The sequence below is a fragment of the Chlamydotis macqueenii genome, chromosome 10, assembly GCF_036417535.1.
Source record: "Chlamydotis macqueenii isolate bChlMac1 chromosome 10, bChlMac1.mat, whole genome shotgun sequence".
Taxonomy (NCBI): Eukaryota; Metazoa; Chordata; class Aves; order Otidiformes; family Otididae; genus Chlamydotis; species Chlamydotis macqueenii.
The window spans coordinates 8,748,077-8,761,704 of record NC_141565.1 but is presented as its reverse complement, the minus strand read 5'-3'; the positions used below and the strand labels follow the sequence as shown (position 1 = coordinate 8,761,704).

Below are 13,628 nucleotides of genomic sequence, written 5' to 3'. Positions count from 1 at the left end.
GATGAGAATGAGCGCATATCTATCTACCTGTTCTGAAAATTTCTGAATTGGCTTCCTTTTAAATAAAAGAAGTTAGTATGATGAAGAATATTGCAGGAAGACAGGGACAGAAAGGCTAAAGACATCTGCTCTGATTGCTCTTACCAGCTGCTGGTGCATCCCTTGACTATGTCCGTACCAAGTGATATTCTAGTTGTTCAGTACAATTTAGCAACAGGTTCTAGCTCAACGCCCTACAGCTCTTTCATGTCAGCTTAGAGGATACGTAATCACGAGGGTAAAAAGAATGAACCTGGCTCTGATAACTAATCTATAACCTTAGTATACTATTTTCTTCACAAAAGCTATAGTTTTTAAAACCTTAAAAGTCTGAGGACCTAACTTCTAGCAAATTCATTGCTACAATGTTTTGTTTAAAAACAAACAAAACTTAAAAAAAAAAAAAGTTCTTTTGGAAACTTGAAGAAAATGTCATTTATTTATTCCTCCTCTAGGATGCACAGCAGGGATCATCTAAAAACATATTTACATTTAGATTATTGGTACTTGCTTTTGCAAATGCACACATGCTGTTGTCATGCATATATTTTATTTTGTGTGAGCAGGCAGAAAGAGTATGTGAAATGAAATCTGTAATGAACTGGTACAATGGGATGTGAAATTACATAAGGATTTTTCTTATTATAGCAGGTTATAAATAATTTTCTGCTATCTGTAACTCATCGACATTTTTGCTTAAGAGAGTAAGTAGAGAAATCCATTTCTCCTTTCGAATAAACTCCAGAGGAAACTCTCCCAGCTACATTTCATTATCTCATAATTTATTTTACAGTCAATGGGAAGATGCTATCTGACAGCCATGCAGCACGTTTTCTTCGTCTGTTGTTTGCCTTTAGGTTCATTGCCAGCCTGCAGGTGATATTCACATCCTACCCACTTTTTCTGAAATGGAGGCAAAACACACATTTCAGAAACGTTCCACAAGGCAATTATATTGCTTCTGGATCCTATCTCAGTATATGAAATTTCAATCTCATTGTATTTCTACCAATCCATTTAATCATGTAAGAATTAATGTAAGACCATTTATTATCAGTAAAAGTTTTATTGATTTCAGCAAGCAAAGTTTATGCCTTGTTTCTGCTGTGAACATTCCTGTTGAATTCCCTGAATCAAGCCACACAATTAACATCAGGTACACAAATAAGTACCTTGCTGATTTGACTTGAAAAGTCTAAAACTCCCACCTGCAAAGTATGTCATCTTTTGCAGGCTTCAGGTGGAATCAATAGCTTTCTGATCACGGAGGATCAGACTCCTTTTCCAAAAGATGCAGAAAGAACAAGCTTTCTGAGCGATAAAACAAGATATCGAAGGGAAACTGGAGTGAGAAATAGTTGTCTCTACTCTGCACTGGAAAAATTAAATTCTTAAATCTGTGTTGTGAGCCTTTAAATCTTTCTGAGCTCTCAGTTTAACGGCAACCAGGCAGGACCTTGTGGGGTCAACCTTACTTCTTAGCTGGGTCATAGGTGCAAGCCAGTAGGAGTTTTTCTCTGGGGAACAGAGTTGTTATCAAACAACAGTTTAAGGTTTAAACCTATAAAGAAACATTTATGAAGCTTTAAAGGATGAAGACAAAGATCTGTTCCACTACATTTATGGATGTTCATCCATTTGTGCTTATATATCCAACATATAGCATCTACCCAAGACCTATAGTATATCTAAACTGAAAAATAGCAGTACAGATCAATAACAGTGATATTAGAATAAAAAAAAAAATTCCATTATATGCCAGAGATAAGTCTGTAATTTAGAGATTATTTGATCTGCCGTGACTGATATGTTTAAAATACCTGGCAAAGAAACTTTCGATTAATGCCATTTTTACTCCTGTAAACTATTAATGAAAGTGTAATAAACATTAAGTAAAAATTAAAACTATTTTTCTCCCATAATGAAGTTGTAGAAATTTGAGCAGGATGATGGACTAGATGACCCCAGGAGATCCCTCCCAATCTAAATTATCTTATGATTCTAAGATTTAAGTGTAAACGATTTTTTGAGAAGTGCTAAAATATATAGACTAGAATCTTCCTTAAATAAAAAGGAAGTGAATATGTACTGAAGCGTACATTTCTAGTTTCTAGTGTTTGGTATAAATTACTTCCCACATGAGAGAGAATCTGAAACAGTAACAAGATAATTACGACAAAGCTCATCTGTAAAAGATTCCATGTGCATGTTTTAATGAGTTGCACAATGGAATGCTGTAGCTTAAAGACGACTGAAATACTGAGACTCATTTCTATGAAATGTAGAGCATCCCTCTTCATGAAGATGAGAGGAGGCAGAGAGCTGCAGTTTTGTTTTCATAGTATTAGCTCTATGAATTTTGATGCTTTCCTGGACAGACAGGGGAAATAAAAAATAGTGAAAAATACTGGGCTTGCCCCGACTCAAGCAGATTCCTATGATTTCAGCAGTAGTGTAATTTGTGTAGAAACTGAAGGCCCAGGTATTATCAATTTAGGTACTGCTTTCCTTACTCTTTTTTTTTTTAAAAAGATTCCCTTTATTTCTCTACCTAACTTCTTTTAAAAGAAGAGCTGTATCACTAATCTCTGAGGTACAGTACCACTGAAGGAGATAAAACAGAAACTCAGTCTACTCTGGTCGAGGTAATACAATGTTATAATGGCAATATTTTAAGAATAACACACAACAGATTACATATTTATTGTAAATAATACTTGTGAAGTATTTCCTCAATTAGAGTTTTGTAATCCTTTTATTTGTTATTAAATAATGAAGTGCTACATGATGGCTGGACTCAACCTATGGTTGGACTTGATGATATTAAGGGTCTTTTCCAACCTGAATGAGTCTATGATCTGTTTCTATTCACAGGAAAGAGGAGAAAACACAGCTCCCGTAAACTCAGTATGGTGAAAGCAGCAATAGACTTTTTTTTTTTTTTTAAGTGTATCTTAATATGAGATTTTAATCTCACCATTTAGTTTCTTTAAATTTTGCTCCTTGTACAATTCCACATAGGAACTTTCCTGTCATTGAATGAATAACTTCTAAATATTCTATATCCTATGCAATATATAATAAATGACAATTATGCATGTCTCTACAATTCAGCTAATAATCATTTGAATGCCTCAACATTCAAAAGAACTAACACTGTTAGTGTATGGAATTTTTTTTTTTTTTCAGCCTCTAAGGTGATACTAAAGCATTTTTGAAGGCTTTTTTTTTCCCCTGAGCTTTTCAAGAATATTGTAACTGTCACAAGGTGTTTATTTTTATCGGGTCATTTAATGCCTTAAGTACTGTTCAAATACACTTGAAACTGTTTTAGAGCCAACACATTCTTCCAAGCAATCTCTAGTCCTTCAGCATTTCAGATCTTCAGAATGAAATAACTGTGCTCCAAGCTACTTTATATTTATATCTATGTTTTACAAACTGGCTACATCTGGGGGAAAAAGGGAAACTTCAGACTTATATCTCCCATGTCACCAATTACTTGTTTACCCTCCTGGGTGTAACAACTACCACAGAGATTAGAGAAAAAAAAAAGTGTAACTGCACTGAAATTTTTCTAAATATTGTTCAGCAAGGTATCTAGATAATGCCCACATTTTAAATTAAAAAAAACCAAAACACAAATTAAAAAAAAAACAAACCACAAATTAAAAAACCCTATCATTGATCTTTACATGCAATATAAATTTTAAAGTAATTATAAAGTATTCTCCAACATTTGTAGACTTGATTCAATCAAAAAAGCCAAGGGATACAAATTATTTTTCTTCAGGAAAAAAATGAGTAAAGATGAGAAGAAAAGATTTTGTCTTCACTATTGCCTTTTCTTTGTGATGTCACTGGGGAGGCTGGGCTGGAGCTAGAGGTATACAGGAGATCAATTAATGTGAGCTAATGGAAGGGTATTAAGGCTCTTTCTCCATTTAACACAAAACGTGTCATTTCAAATGAATACTGCAAATTCAATGTTTTATTTCAATCATATTAGCAAATTCACTTAGGTAATTCCAATAAATACCTTTAATGCTGCCTATGGAAAACAGTTATTAAATCCCGGAGATTTCTTTCCTTTGTTTAATAGAGTGGCTGTTACTCTGCAGCGCACAGCCTATGAAATAACAGATGGTTGAGAACTAAAAAGTTAAATTCTCGGCTCAGCGATAATTGCTGTTAAATAAATAATTTCCTTATGCATTGATTCCATGGCTGAGGGTAATATTTCACTCTTTTATTGGGATGCTTTGAGGAGAGACGTATTGGGCAGTGCTCAACTGCTACAGAGCTCGGGGCTGCTCAGTATCAAGGCAAACATGAAGGAAAACAAATAACTACTAAGAATAGATCAGGATTGCTTGTGTTCATTTCAAGATCTCCATGGTTAAGCAAATGTACAGAAAGATAAGGAAAGCCTTGCTCAACAAATTACTTCTGGGCACAGAATTACAAGAGCTGTTAGGCTCTAGGTAAAAAAAAAAAAAAAAAATCATCTCCTACTTAAAATAAAAGAGGAAAATAGATTAGACTGATTTATTTCAGGCAAGAGAGGAGCTGAATCTCCCTATAAACCTGGCAGAGGGATTCCAAATACATAATTAAGGAAAAAGTAGTAAAAGCTAAAAGGATTTCCATTCTGTGAAATATCTACAGAACGTCACACTATATAAAAGCACTAGATCAGCAAGGTTAGAAAAATACCATAAGGTCTCCATTCCCTTTTCCCACAGAATACAGTATAGACTAAGACTCTTTCTCATACATAAGAGACGCTCAACATTTTGAGGACATTTGGAATTCCTATTTCTCATGGAATTATCTTAAATGAGGTTTAATTTGGCTTCAAAATAAGAAATCTTGGAGGCAGATTTGTAGCAGGATTTTTTTTTTTAATCTATATCGCCCTTGTGTATTAAGCTTAGACTCCTTAAGATTCCCTTCTTTCTGCCTACTCATATTACCTCTTATTACTATCTTTTACAATATCTAAGTGTGAAATATTCCAGAACACGTTTAACTACTTTTAAAAAGTTGATTTCAATTCTAGTGTTTATACTGTAAATCTACTTCAGTCCAAAATCTGTCTTCAGTTTTCAGCTCAGCCAAAGAATGAGATGCTGAATACTACAGCCCAATGCATGATACTGAGAAATAAACACTGTAACTGCCAAAAAGTACCTCCAGTACAGATTAATAGAATACTCCCACACCAAAGATTATTCCCTTAAAAATACTTACAAAACACGTATTACGTACTGTAATTAAAAAGAAAGCGTACAGATATTTTTCACCTCAATTCCAAGAAGTCTCAGCTAATAAATTAGAGGTATTCCAACAGGTATTCTCTTACAGTAATATAGTTATGCTCCGGTATAATTCAGCATAGCTATATTCCCAGGGATAGTCATTCTTTCATCACTTGCAGGACATATAAAAAACATGAATGAACATTTGTCAAATGTGCACTTCCCAGACTGCTTCTAATCCCAATTTTAGTTTACTTGAACAGTAAAATGCAATTTCACCCTTCCAAACTTCACACTTCATTCAGTTTCCTTCTTGATCTCAGTGATTCTTTCCATTCTACCCATACCTTCCTCTTCTCACCCCAGCCCATGTTCTTCAGTTCCTTTCTTCAAACAGAAGCTCCTCAGAATTTTCTTTTAACATTAAAAAATATATTCTTTTTGATATCCAGAATGTCTGAATGTGATTCAGATACCCAACACAAAAAAAAAAATCCAGCCTAACAGTTTAAGTTTGGCTGTTTTTAATATACTGAAAATACAAGCTTATAATCAGAAGTGTTGGGCAACCTCAATACTTGGTGGTGATACCAACCATCTTCATAACGAATTGTTATAAGTAGCCTGTGATAAAAGAATAAATTTAACAAAAGGCTGGGACAAACTACTGAGTAGTTGTGCACATTCTTCTGTTTTTCCTATGATAAAGCATAGTTCTTACCCCAGCAAAAATAAAATACCAGTTATGCATTTGGGTAAGATACTATTATTTCTCACAAACTGTCCTCTGCAACATGTTAGTTTGTTGGGTTTTTTTTAAAATATATTTTATTATCTAACTCAATGAAGATTTCTAATATTCTTCACAACATTTCATGCTGCTTCTTCGACATGATACCTTCTTGCCTAACACACAATGTGTCTATTGAATATTTAGGTGCTCTTAAATTATTTTAATATTTTACAGTTACCTTAATATTAAATCTATTTGAAATTCATGTAAATGTGCACCTACCTTTTCCACCTAAATTTGAGCTACAGTGCCTCACTAACATTTACAAATTGATTTTCCAAAAAATAAGTCTTTTTTTTTTTTTAAACCTAGAGACAATGTAAAATACAAATAATCTCAAAGTGCAAATTATCACACAGTTTTGGATTCTAAACAACATTGAGGAAAAAATCCCGGATTATTACTGGTATCTTACCTTTATCTTTTAGTATCAAATAAGTGGAACAACTGCACATACACATGCATTTGTAAGTTCTATATAATTATTGGTTTATTACAGGACACAGTTTTCATATGTTGTAATATGCCATGAGATTTTAGCAGCACAATGAGCACTTCCTTCACCAGAGCTATTTGGATGTAACATGTAAATGACTGAATTCTTCTTAAATGGACAATGGAAAGTTGAAGTTCTGCCTCTTTACTTATGGACCTCAAACCTGCTGTTTTCTTCCAGATTTTTAGAATTAGTGCTGGAAGAGGTTGTCTGGATGGAAACTCCCAAGATACAGAGAACACAGTGGCAACTGGTATTTCCTGGAGGCCAAGCTCAAGCAGAAAGGGAGGTCATACTGGGAACTTGATGTGAGGCCAAGCTGAAAGGGGAGCGGGATGATGATTGCTTGGAGGCCAAAGTTCATCCAAACTCAAATCACCAGGGAAAGCTGAAGGGCTTGGTTTGCAGCCAGCCCCTGACAAACTGAACTGTGGAGGGCAGTCTGTGAACATCATCATAAACCAGACTCCCTTTGACTCCCTGACACATATCTTCCTTCTGGAGGACTAATGAAGTAGCAGCAGGAACAGGAGGAAACACAAAAAGGACATAAATTGAGTGAAAACATTAAAAAATATAGATGCTGTTGACTGAAAGTCCATTGCCTTTTCAGTAGGCTTCACTGAGGAGCTTGGAGGGAAACAGGTTATCTGTAAATTATCATTTGGACAGTTATACTATATTTCAAACTTGACAAGATAGTAGCTGATCTGCTGCCAACACTCTAACAAAGGGCTCCCACAGAAATCTACTCATTTACCCCATGATAAACTTTGTGTACCAGGAGCACAGCTCAAGGGGGCTACTTCGGAATCCGTTTGTAATTCACAAAAAAAAAAAAAAAAGGAAAAAAAAAATCTCTTTCCATAAGCCTGAAGGGAGGTAACCACTTGGCTTGCAAAATTATACTAAGTGCACTTGGCTGGAAAGCTATATACCTTGTTCCTGAGAAATACAAGGAGTACATTGATAACATAGAATAGTGGTTTAGACTGAACAATTTCAAGGGGGTGAGGTGAAGCATAGTTAAGCCCTGTCTGGTGTCTGGACTAATCTTCCTGTGACTTTTAGAAAATACCTGACACGTACTGACACTTGGTTCATTCCTCCATTACCAAAAGAAGAAAAAAAGAAAGAAATAAAAAAAGTGGGTTGGGTAGTATTTTTGTCAGCCTCAGGAATGCTCACAAAGAGAAGGCAAGTGCCATCATAAAGAAAACTGCTGGTGGCAGAATTTTTGTAAGGGATTTCTATGAGCCTTCAGTTTTCTTCCAGCATCCTCCTGCATGGCCACTAGTCTGACAAATATTTCTGAATTCTGATGCTACAGGAAGCATGTGAAGTCTGAAATCTGACAACATAACACTAAGATAATGAAGCAGTGATGGTGTTTTAATAACTCCCTAGCCATTTTTTTAGTTTTGTAAGGTTTTCTTGCTCATTTTTTGGCAATACTCAAGTACTTCCCATGACTTAAATGAAAAATAAGAACAGTATATATTTGTAAGCAAATTTATAAATCTTAAGGGAGAATCCACAACTTGTCAATTTCTCAGAAAAAGCTTTACTTACAGCTGAGGTCCTAGTTTAGAGCAGCTCAGCCAGTATACCTTTCACTTCTCAGCCAAAAGGCTGTGGTTTCAAGTTTGCAATTAATGAACCCTAAGAGGCTCAAAGTTCAAACATCCAGAAATTAAGATACTTATCTGAACTCTCGGAGACTGTGACCAGATTCTCTTAGGAGATGTCAGACTTTTGGCTTCCCTTTGTAACTAAAATACAACACTTTCAAACCTTGATAGTATTTTCTTATTTCAAGACTTGATCCTGGCTACTACCTAATCATGATGACAAAAAAAAAAGTCCATATCTACATATCTCAGCATTTGAGAAAGGCTGATTTCAGAAAAGGGCAAAGCTTCTATTGCTCTTATTTTCAAAGAAGTTTATCCCTCCCAAACTGAAATGCTATCATAGCAGAATAGCTACAAGTTGTTCTACTGCCAGACACAGAATACTCTGGATGAGACATTAAAGATAAATATTATGGCATCCACTGCAAAATGAACTCATGAGGTCTCTGTCCAGTTTATCCCATGCCCGTTCAATGTCTTCTGTTCTACCATTGACTTAGAAACTGAGACATGGAGATTCACTACCAATCTTAGCACGGAGGGAAAAACAGGACTCAACCCCTCCCGCCACCAGAACACAGTGACTACCAGCTGCTTGCTCTATCCAGTTATCATTGTGACTACTTGCATGTATACAAGGTCTGTAAATATAAGAAATTTCATTAGTCTAGGACTAGATTTAGGACATTGAGTGAGAAAACACCAACATTTTATCAAATCACATTCCTTGGAAATATGTCTTGGATCACTTATTGACCGAGTTATAATAATAGTGACATTCTCTACGAACTGTTTGTACTATACTGTGATTAGCAAATTACTTGGAATTACTAAAAATGTGAGTAATGTTATTTGAGGTCAAATACTACATCAGAGAGACTTCATCATGAATACAACTCTCCAGCCTTTCAACACCATATCTATTGAATGTTTTAGAAGTCAAATATTTACTGTAATGTTCCAGAATAGTTTTCATCGTTTTATTTTTCTAAGATTACTACTTTATTTAACCATGTTTTTGCTGTTTAACCATATTCTAGTAATCTATAGATTTAGAAATATATAAAAAAAGTACGCGCCCAAAACACTCAGTGCATGCATTTTTACGTGTTTAAATAGACTTGAGTAGTTCCATAGTATTTTGTAGTAGCAAATACAAAGAAAATAGCACTGGTGGATTTGCAACCCTCCTGATTTATGTTTGTGTCTTTTACTGAACAATTTTAAAAGACAGTAATAGCAAAAGATACAGACATTATACTTTTCAACGAACAGTATTAGCTGCTATAGCAGCTTTACCTGTTTTTTCATTTTGGGATCAAAAATGCATTTTTATTGAATCTCCATATAGAAAAGGACACAGTTGCCTATTTGGTCAACAAAAATAGGAGTTAGCATTTGAGCTATAAACTATCATTCTTGGAATATCCTGAACTAGAGATTTAAACCATGTCAGGAATGGAAAGTAGTCTTAGATTAATAACACTGAAAGATTTTCCAGTATACTGAAATATAACTTTTCTTCTTTTTCATATTCTCCCACTTTGTATGTGTAAAAGAAAAGAAATATCACCTTTCAGGCTTTAGTATAGACCTTTTAGTATACTACATACAATCATTACACTTAAAAGTTTATTCAGTTTCTAAAACTATGGATTAACACGGGCCATACTCTGAATATCTTCATATTTACTTAACCTTATTTCATGAGAACGTTTTATTGCCACCATTTTGAAACTTTGTGACTAAATGTTAATTATACCTCTTAGGAATCAACTACATTGGGGAAAATAATTTATCTTTTGCTTTATCTAATCTGAAGAAGTTCAAGTGTGTGAACTGGAAAATAGCTAACGTACATCCAACACTTCAGGCACTGAGGGAGAGAATGACAGCTTTCTACTTTACTTACCACATTTTAAGAAAAATAAGAAATTAACATCTTCAGAATTGCCATGTAAGTCTACATGCTCTTTAGCAGAAATGTTTGCTTAGGTTTGATCTTGCAAATATTCATGAACTGAGAGAAGTCTTCTTATCACTGAAAATTAGCCCAGAGCTTATTTGCTTCACTAGACAAAGTTGAAATGACCTCCTTAATGCCACAAAATACAAAGAACAATCTGTTGACTAATTTATGGTCAAATACGTAATTAATAAATGTTTTGAATGGATACCTTCAAGAAAACAACATTGAAAGAAGGCTTTTAAAAATGTTGAGACTGATTAAAAAGCACTGACAGATTTTTAAAATTTCTTAATAAAATGTCATCATTACCTGAGATCTGCATGCCAAGTTATGATCATAAGTGAACTTCTCTGTGTGAGTTATTACTGTCTGGAAATAGTGTAAGTGCTGACATGACTTCCACAATAGAAATACAAATGTATTATACCTACGTTGCATAAACCATTATCCAGATGCTTCAACAAGTAGTATATTACAATTTATATCCTAATGATTAGTAGGATTTAGCTGTCAATACAGCAGTAAAACATATTTTAAAAGTATAAATTAATACTTTTTGAGGGAAATCAGTATCAGGGTTACCAGCTGTAATCCTCTAATGGAATAGCTTTGAAATAAATCAGGGAGGTTTGCTGAAAGGTAGTTGTCTTTGATATTCCATTAAACTAAGGACTTATCACACTAAATAGCTTCTCTTTCTACTAAGTTGCAAGATAGATGCAAATTCAGCTGGGGCTTCTGCTGGAAAGGTGTTGAGCACTGCTAGCACTCATTGCAGTCTGTGAGGGTTAAGGGATGCCCAATGTATGATAAGAATACTTAGCATCTTTCAGAATGGAGCTCTGGAGAGTCCAAAAGTCCTCAAATCTCCACTCAAAAAAGGACTTATGGCAAAAATTGTTGTCATATAAAGGCAAACCTGTTACTGACTTACAAAGAAAGTTAGATTTCCAAAGGCCAGATTTTTATAGCTGTATACCAAAGGTAGACTGATATTGATGGGATTTCCAAAAGCACTTATTTCACACTGAAATCAGTAAACATTAATTCATTATTCTGAAGTCACTATTGTATTCCTAGACATGAAAATAACGTTGAAATACCACTTTCCAAAATGCAGACATTTCTAAATGATAGAAGTTCTCTTGGAAATATTGCTATAACACATTTTATAAAACATATTTAATTTTCTAAGAGGGTCAATTCAATCAACACTGCATTTTACTGCTATTTTACAAAGATGCTAGAGTATTTTTCAGAATTAATAAATTTTCTCAGCATATCTATAAGGGAAGCAAAGATTATCTCCTCCATTCTTTCAGAGTACAGAGCTGATATGCCCTACCCTAAAGGAAAAGCCCTTCTCCCCTTCATTCAAAACAGGAAATCAAACACACACATTAGAGATGCATTAAGCTATAAACACCTTCAATAAAGTATATTTAAACAGATTTATTTAAAATTCTGATCTTGATTTTTGTATTAAAAATGGTACAATGGACCAGAGAAAGGTCCCTCACAAATTTTCCTGCTTTATTCCTTGCTTTTACGAAAGCATCCATAAGGACAATGACTTCTGCATGTGTAGAGATACTTTTATACTGTGCTGGCTTCGTAACTAAGACTCTTTTTCATTTAATTCAATCAGATTAGATCGTGGGACTGATTACAATCATATCCACAAATCAGCATTTTAGCTGAGTTTCTATGGAAACATTATATGCCCTGTTTTCTTTTTAAAGGCTATGCCTGTTTAATAAGTTTGCTGAGGACAACATGTTTTGTTTAAGTCACATTAACTGCAGTCAATACTTCCTAATTGCATTACCAGAAGAAACATAGGACGAGAGGTAATGGTTTTAAAATAGAGGGCGGTAGATTTAGATTGGATATAAGGAAAAAATTTTTTACGATGCGAGTTATAGAACACTGGCACAGGTTGCCCAGAAAGGTGGTGGAGGCCCCATCCCTGGAAACGTTCAAGGCCAGGCTGGATGAGGCTCTGAGCAACCTGATCTAGTCAGGGATGTCCCTGCTCCTTGCAGGGGGGTTGGACTAGATGACCTTTGAAGGTCCCTTCCAACCCTAACCATTCTATGATTCTATCTACAGCAGTACTTTTACCATGGGAAACCCTCCATCGCTCAGCCCATCTTAATCTCTGAAAAACAAGAAACATCAGCATTGCTATTGCTTAAAATGTGTTAACTGGTCTTATATCTATAACATAATCTCTTTTGTTACATGACAACATTGATTTTGTTTCACAATCTTCATATACAAGGACACTATCCCACCGTATCTGGACTTCTGAGAAACTTCTATCAGAGAACATCTGCCTATGAAGACAGGGTGGTCCAGTGGCTAAAGCTCTGAACTGGAGTTAGAAGGCTTAGTGTCTGTTCCTTGCTCTGCTCTTTACCTGTTGTGCAATCATGATCAAATCACCTTACTTTTCTGTGGTCCACTTCCCCATTTATGAAATGGGAGGAAGGATACTTCACATTCTATTAAAAGTCATTTTGATTTTATGAAAGAAAGAAATAACAGTTAAGTATTCTTACAATCCTATGTTACAGATTAGAGTGCAATCTGGAAAGAAGCATGCCAACTTGCATGAAGCAATTTTGGGTGAGAAAAATATAGCAGGATTTGATCTTTAAAACTGTCAGACAGAATGGGAAACCCTTTATTCAGAAACATATCTCACTCTTCCAAAAACACTGGACCTACTGCCTTAGAAAAAGTTAGAAAATAAGGATCTTTTAAAAGCGAATCTTCATCAATTTTTAGTCTACAACTACAAATAGCAGAAAGAGCCTGCAGCACTTACGTCTCAAATGGTGTACTTTCTAAAATCACATGGCAGGTGTATACTAACTCTAATAGAAGGTGATCACAAAGAAAAGGGAGTGGTTTCTTATTTGGGATTCCAGGGAAAAGCCTGAAATTCTGAATCCGAAAAGTCTGAAAAAAGAGACAATAGAACAAATACTTTTTTTTCCAGAACATTATGACTTAAAGTTTCAATTTACAGATTCTACACCTTTGCTCCTAACACTGGTACAAATAAAGGAAGTCCACTCATAAATGTTTTTCTTCTTCTAAAAGCTAGCACTGCCCACTTGAGTCTCCTCTCTTGTTGTCTCTTCCCCTCAGTGGAGAAGCAGCATATAGATTAAAAAACATATTTTTGTTCACCACTATTATTTTCTCATCCTAATTTACCCTAATTATCAAGCTTAAAGATACTAGCTGAATAGCAATAAAAATCAAACAGCTACTCTCAGAAATATATTTTTTTTCATGTTTCCTCACAAGAACTCTAGAAACATAGGTCTTGCAGGTGTCATCATCTGTCCAAAAAGGTCTAAAAAGTTTTGAAACTTTCAGTGGTCAATTCTGATCACTGTTTCATACTATTATTCTAAAATAG

The 13,628-nt window shown here is 34.8% G+C and overlaps 1 protein-coding gene across 1 annotated transcript in view; it reads right to left on the bottom strand.

Annotated features, from left to right (window-relative positions):
• Positions 1-13,628, bottom strand: part of CACNA2D3 (calcium voltage-gated channel auxiliary subunit alpha2delta 3) — a 432,124-nt gene that overhangs the window by 47,366 nt on the left and 371,130 nt on the right. The gene's annotated exons all lie outside the window — the stretch shown is intronic.